Source organism: Trachymyrmex septentrionalis, unplaced genomic scaffold (assembly GCF_001594115.1).
Source record: "Trachymyrmex septentrionalis isolate Tsep2-gDNA-1 unplaced genomic scaffold, Tsep1.0 scaffold72, whole genome shotgun sequence".
In the NCBI taxonomy this organism is placed as follows: Eukaryota; Metazoa; Arthropoda; class Insecta; order Hymenoptera; family Formicidae; genus Trachymyrmex; species Trachymyrmex septentrionalis.
In genome coordinates, this window is record NW_017305905.1 from 651560 (window position 1) to 658327 (window position 6768).

Sequence of the window (6768 nt, forward strand, 5' to 3'; positions counted from 1 at the left end):
TAACTTTTATGAAAAAGAATATATTATAAAAATTTGTTTTTTTTTTTTAATTGAAATGCCAGACATTAAAGAATATAACGACACGAAGCAAATTGTATACATCTTTATTAATAAATAAATTAAGTAATGAAAAAGCATATTGGAAAAGAATCGAATGTGTCATATCGAAAAGATATTTAAGGGTTAAGTATTGATGGCAATGCTACTAAAAATCTGAATGTTCTAGTAATCAGTTATTTGAGCGTTCTACATAATTATTTTGATTATGGTCTAAACAAAATTATTTTCAGATCTATATATATGTATATATGCTAGTTGAATTTTTAGATTCTTCAAAACCATTCCTTTTATTGTGCCGAAATACGTACACTATGACAAAAAATAACGAACTAATTTGATCGTGAATTAAAAACAGTTCACTAGATTAGTGAATTGCTACAAGTTAATGGCGTTTTGCATCGTTCATAATTTCAATGGATTAAAATGTGAACGTGCGTTTTACGTGAACAATGCTATTCTTTGGGGATCTTCTATGTTCACGCCCTTTCTCATCTCGCTCTTCTCCCTCGGCATAGCATCACCTTTTTCTCTACCGAGAATAAAAACGGTCGTTTAGTTCGCGTCACAACATCAATAGAGCGGATTGTAAAAATTGTAAGATACTCAACGGCGCGGTGGCGCCGTTTCACACTACAGTATCATGAATATAAGCTTTTCACTAAGATTTTATCTAATGCCACTAAACCAATTAATTAATTTTTTCGTGAAAGCTCTTTTCTTAGAATATCTAATATTCTTAAAAAAACAAGGTTATTAAAAAGTCTTTGGAATCCGTAATTTTCTATATAAAATTATTTATTCTATTTAAAATTATTACAAAAATAAGAAGCGAAATATTTTGTAACCTTGTATAAAACAAAATAATTTGAATGAAGAGAAAGGACTGAGTAACAGAAAGAATCCAATTATAAAAAGACAGCTACATGTATGTGATAGTTATATACATTGACATAGATTTACATTTATTAATTTTTTAATAACATACATGAGAAAACTACAATTACCATAAAAGCTTTTATATTCATGGGAAATACGGGATGAAGACGCCAACCCCCAGTTTTTTAAATTTTACGTTAGAAGATCTTCATATTGCAAAGAATTTTGTCCCTGATCTGAGTTGGCCGTCCTTTTTTCTTCATGTGCAGCTGAATATGCATGATTGCGAAGAATCCATTTGGCAGAAATCCCATCTGTACGTTTCCGAATTTCAAATTTTATCGCAATTTCGATCCTCGCAGTAATTTGATCAGTTTTGTACATATTCTTTTGTCGCATAATATTTTTCTAAATCACGCCCGTTGTCACATGTGATATTTTCTTAAATTATATCTAAGATTACATGTGATAATTTTTATCATAATTATCCGTAACAACGTCTGTAGTCGAGAAAATGTGAATTAAAAATTTGCAAGATCAATAAATAAATATGGATAGATTTTTTTATTTTAAAGGAATTTTTCAGTGTGATACGTATTTTTAGAAACAGCAGGTTTTTTTTACGAAATATGCACGTTTCGACCAGTTCTTGTAGTTTTACAGTTTGTCGGTTATATTTTCCAGGTTTTACTCGCGTTTAAAAGCAACAGTAAAATAATGTATGTATTTTTAACAAATCTTGCAACATGATTCGTTTAAATAAAAAAGCAATATCACGTTCAATAGTACGTTTTGAGTGTTTTCTCTGAGAAACTTTCACTAATTTACTTATCCATGAAAGTTTGCTTTCCGTAAATAAATATATAAATGTATAACAGAATTTATATTTCTAAGTTTTTACATTTAAAATTTTTACATATTGCAAATATTGAACTTATTGTTCATATATATATAATATGGAAACAAAAGTGAATACATTCAAGTGCCAGAAAAATTGTTTGTTAATTTACACGTAGTCATTTAATAAAATGATATGAATATCATTATATAACATCATCGATGGAAATGCCATATTCTTATTCCTTTACATTCATTCGCGATATTGATGTTTTTGTGTGCAAGGAATAATTGCGACAATTAAAAATTAATACGTAAACATTTTGATTTGCAAATTCTTACGATTTGACTCACGTCACGTTTGAAACGTACGACTTATTCAATTTAGAAAATTCCGAAGAATAAAGGAATGATCAGTCGAACGAGTTTTCGTTGTCATACACGCGTGCCTGGAATACTTGACGTTTCCTTCCTGACGCGCACGTACTCCCTTTGACGTGTCACTCTTTTTTGTTAAGTACGGGGCACAGCTTCTACCGAGCGGTTCTTCAAGAATAGCCATGCATTCATGCGCTCACTCCGTATCTCCTACCGCGATCTGCATTCGGGTGCAGTATAATTTTCAAGGAATCTCGGAGCTCCATAAACGCCAGACGCGGTGACGCCTTTATACCGCGTCGTGCTTGCGCAAAATTCTTCTCGCAAGAAGGAACCTCAATACGACGCGGACGTCGAGGACGCATTTATTACGTCCCTTGGCACGTACGTCGACATTCAAGACAACTGTGTAGTTACCTGTTTCGCAATCTACAGATTTTTCAGACTTTATCCCTTGCGATGACGAGAACAATGTCGTGTGGAGGAGGACGCCTTTCGTTTCGTCGCGCCCATCGACGTGCCTCTATACCCCAACGATCATCTCTGGATTATCTTATCAAAACTATCTCAAGCACGACGGCAGCTCTCGAGGCCGTCTGGCAAGCTGCCGAGATTTTTCATGGATATTTTTGTCGCGTGGACCACCGAAATGCATCAGTCCAAATCACCTCCACCGCCGCTACCAAACGTGCCTTTCGAATATGACGTGTATTAGTAATTACGGTAATAGCGCGATTCCCTTTTAAAATGGATACATACGAGAGAGCCAATTCGTTGAGAGAATTCTCTGATTCTCGTCCCTCGAAAATCGCTCGATCACTGAAGTACACGCACTTTTTCGCAGAACGTGCGTTAGGAGAATCGCGCACCTATCATTGCCGCTGCACACGAAAGCGCACTACGCACGCACACCCACGAATGCACGCACGTGTTTTTCTGTACCGCGGACACACGGAGTCAACGGAGTCGATCGCGACGTCGCGTCCGCCGCGACCGCCGACCGAGTGAGCGAGCAAGTAGCACAAGCCTATCACTCGACGATCCGTCGCGCGCGGACTCCGACCACCGACTGACTACTACTAGCCGCGACTGCCGCGAGTCTGGCCTCGGTGGGTGTTTCTACTGTCTCGCTCGCGCGCTTCCTCTGGCGCCGTCGCACCCGTTGCTGATGCATTATCCTCCTGAGACCTGAGGTCACGCTCTTTTTCTTCTAGCGTGAAACTCTTACAAAAGCCGCTTCAAAGAAAGTATTCGTGATAATAATTACTTTTTGTCTCTTGTCGATTATGCTAGAAATGTTCTCGAAGCGCGGTTATCGAAATATGCCATGCGAAATAGTCATTTTGAAGCGATTCTTTTATATATATATATTTCATTGTATTGTTGCATGTTACGTGAGTAAAATACATTTATGTTTATTCGGCAGCATTCGTTTTTTCTGTCTCTTGATTTGAAATATAATTATTAATGTAACGTTTTTGTTTCTGCCAGTCTTCCTTTCAATATCAGAATGAAATATTGTAATCGATAATCGTATCTGATAATAATCTTCCTAAGCATTATACGTAATGAGAAAAAGTGCATTTAACATAATAGCCAAGTAAATGAGAAAAGAATAAAATTTATAAGTCAATCAAAACACAAAGAATGGTGTTTCTTTCTATTTCTCTTCTTGACTTTTTAAGTGGTGAGAAATGAGTTTTAGTAAACTCGAAATTATTAGCAGGGGAAGTTTTAATTATAAGAATGTCAATTTTATGACATTATGATAGAAATGAAATTAATAACTTGTTATTAACTTCTTCCTCTTCATTTATAGTAAACTTTCGGGAGGTCACTTCAATTATATTACTATAATTATTATAACCACAACTTCTTCATGAAAGTTGGTAATTTATAGTTCATTTGCGATAAGTGATACTTTATTACGTTAGAAGGAAATTAAAAAACCAATCTAAGAAAAACTAATTTAAATGTCGCAACATTCTTTTGAAATCCTTTTGCAGTAGTCAATAAATAGAAGGAGAAACTCAAATAGAATATTTCTCCACATATAGTGGAGGATAATACGGTATTCATACAATATACCTATTCATTTGGTACAATTTTATCGTCTATTGTATTATGGACAAACATTGCAAAAATAATCTTTGATACTATAAAAACTTTGTAGGCGTGACTGTATGTCAGCTGCGATTAAAGTAATCTGGCTGTAAAATATTGTATGTAGGCGAATATTACATTCCAAAGCGAGCGTTCTTATTGAAAAGCTATATCGTGATAGACTGATTGAGCACCTGTCGATGACAGACTTCGGTCGGTTTTTTTTTTTTAATTTATCCAGGCATTCAATGCCTGCCGATCACCAATCATCAATAAGCAATGTTTATTTGCGTAAATTGCAAACAGCAGTTGCATGCACAATGATCAATTGAAACGTTTAGTGAACGATTTCGTCATTTTAATCTCACAATGAAGATATTTAATAATCAAAACATTCAATTTCTCTCTAAATATTTGATTATTCAAAGCTTTTAACATAATTATTTCTGAATCTAATGTAACGATTTCTATTAAAAGACATTATTTAAATTCTAAAAACCAAAATATAATTCAAAATTAAAAAATTTTACAAAATGACAAAGATCTTTTGATTTTATAAACGTAAATCTAAATTAATATAAAATTAATAACAACTAATTTGCCTTGTATATTTAATTATTTAATTAATTATAACGTTAAAATGAGAAAATTTTGTGTATGTATTATTCATAATAAAATAATTAATTTTCCAAAGATGAATGGAAAAGATGAATGCGCATTTATTATGCACATTGAATATAACCAATGAAAATAAATATATACAACTGCTTAAATATAGCATTTTCAATAGCAATATTTAGCTATTAAATATTGGTTATATACAACTAGTTAATTGAATTATTGTGATATTAAAATGTAAATTGGCATACAATAAAGATATATTATAGTTGCAACGGCTAAATGACACAGGAGAGATCGGAACTGATTTTCATACAGGGTTTATTGTCAAAGAGTTAATAACTTTATCAGTACGTAGGGAAACTATATTCTATTCTTTTGACTGTAAATTGCTGATAATTAACCTCGAGTACGGCGCTAATTATCACATTTTCGCAGATTTGTTTAAAATTAAGTAACTTATTTATTGCCCCAGATAGCAAACTGTCTGCTAGCAGTCTTCTAGCAGACTGTCAGCAGGTTCAAGCAGATAATGACGGTAGTCTGCCATTAACTGCGTCCGCATTAGGCTTGTGTTCTGTTAACATCGCCTGTCGATATAATGCGAAGGCAAATTGTTGGCAGAAACTGAACAGATCCTGCCGACATTATCTGACTCTAGCAGATTCTGTTACGTTTTTTCTAGCAGTCTGTCAACAGTATTATGTACATCTAATTCTGTTGTTATTTTGTTGGCATGATGTGTAGCAGACATTTGAAAAATGTGCTTTCTACATACTTGGTTATCTGAGTACGATGGTGTATTCAAGAATAATATTTTTTTAATATCTACGATCTCTAAGGAATGTGGATGTACTATAATGTATATAGTGTTCTAAAATCTTGCATTTACTTTCTTCTAAAAATGATATTCAAAAACTGACAAACCTCAGTCTCCCCTACATAATAAATGTAAGTTGCGTTGATTATTAAAAATCACGTACCTATTATTGATTTCCGAAATTTCCAAATACAAAGAAATCTAGAGATGAAATTTATCAAATATCGTCCATTTTCACGATCAGATAATCAATTCACTTCATTGACTGATTACTAATTTTAAAAATATCTTATACTGTTTTGTTTGGCCAGAAATGCGTATACTATTAAAATAAAGCACTATGATCTTTTCCGCTTCTTACACGCGGCGCGTTGACCTTCCGTTTTATTTTAAGTCATCTTATTTTAACGCGCACCTTATGTAATATCATTTATTCATTTTTATAATATTACTTAAAAAAGAGTATTAACAAAATAGTACCTCTTTTTTATCTAATTTGCAATTATTTACAATAAGATTTGCATCTCTATTTTTAAAACTTTTTACTATTTTATTATAGAACGATAGAAAAGATAAGTCTGTGTCAAAATGCATTTCCAAGAGATTCTTGTTACTCTGTGCGAATTCATTCGAGAGCACTAAGCTCTTTTTTAGGTTTTTGAGGTCGTCCTCTTATCGCTCTCTTTCTTATATTATCTCTTTATATTCCGTTTTCATCGCATTACTCTTTAAATTTACACGTAACAGTTTAAGCGATTACATATCGCTTTCTCCGAAGAAATGTTTAGCAAGGAAATGTTCTACATATTATAAAGATATTAAAGAATATATCTTATCTTTTGTTATAAATATTATTTTTTGTTAGAAATATATTTTCTCCATACAGAACAGTTTACTTTTATTTTATAAATAACAGCGTAATAACTTATTTCATATTATACAAATCTTGAAGAAAGAAAATTAACAAATTGATCGGCTGTATTAGAAAAAAATTATTCTTACATTTTTCTCTTTACATCTTCTTGCAGAAAGAAATATCGAAATTTAATCAATTTTACAAGATATATACAAATATG

The 6768-nt window shown here is 32.7% G+C and overlaps 1 protein-coding gene across 6 annotated transcripts in view; it reads right to left on the reverse strand.

Annotated features, from left to right (window-relative positions):
- LOC108753835 overlaps nucleotides 1–3209 on the reverse strand; it is a 138674-nt gene extending 135465 nt beyond the window's left edge. For 2 of the 6 annotated variants that reach the window (XM_018495761.1, XM_018495759.1), the window contains exon 1: nucleotides 2911–3209. The gene's annotated coding sequence lies outside the window, so the exon portion shown is untranslated. Of the gene's footprint in view, nucleotides 1–1064; nucleotides 1112–2568 lie in introns of those variants that run through there. The other 4 variants (XM_018495762.1, XM_018495757.1, XM_018495758.1 and 1 more) reach the window with 3 other exon arrangements.
- Nucleotides 3210–6768: the final 3559 nt, after the last annotated feature.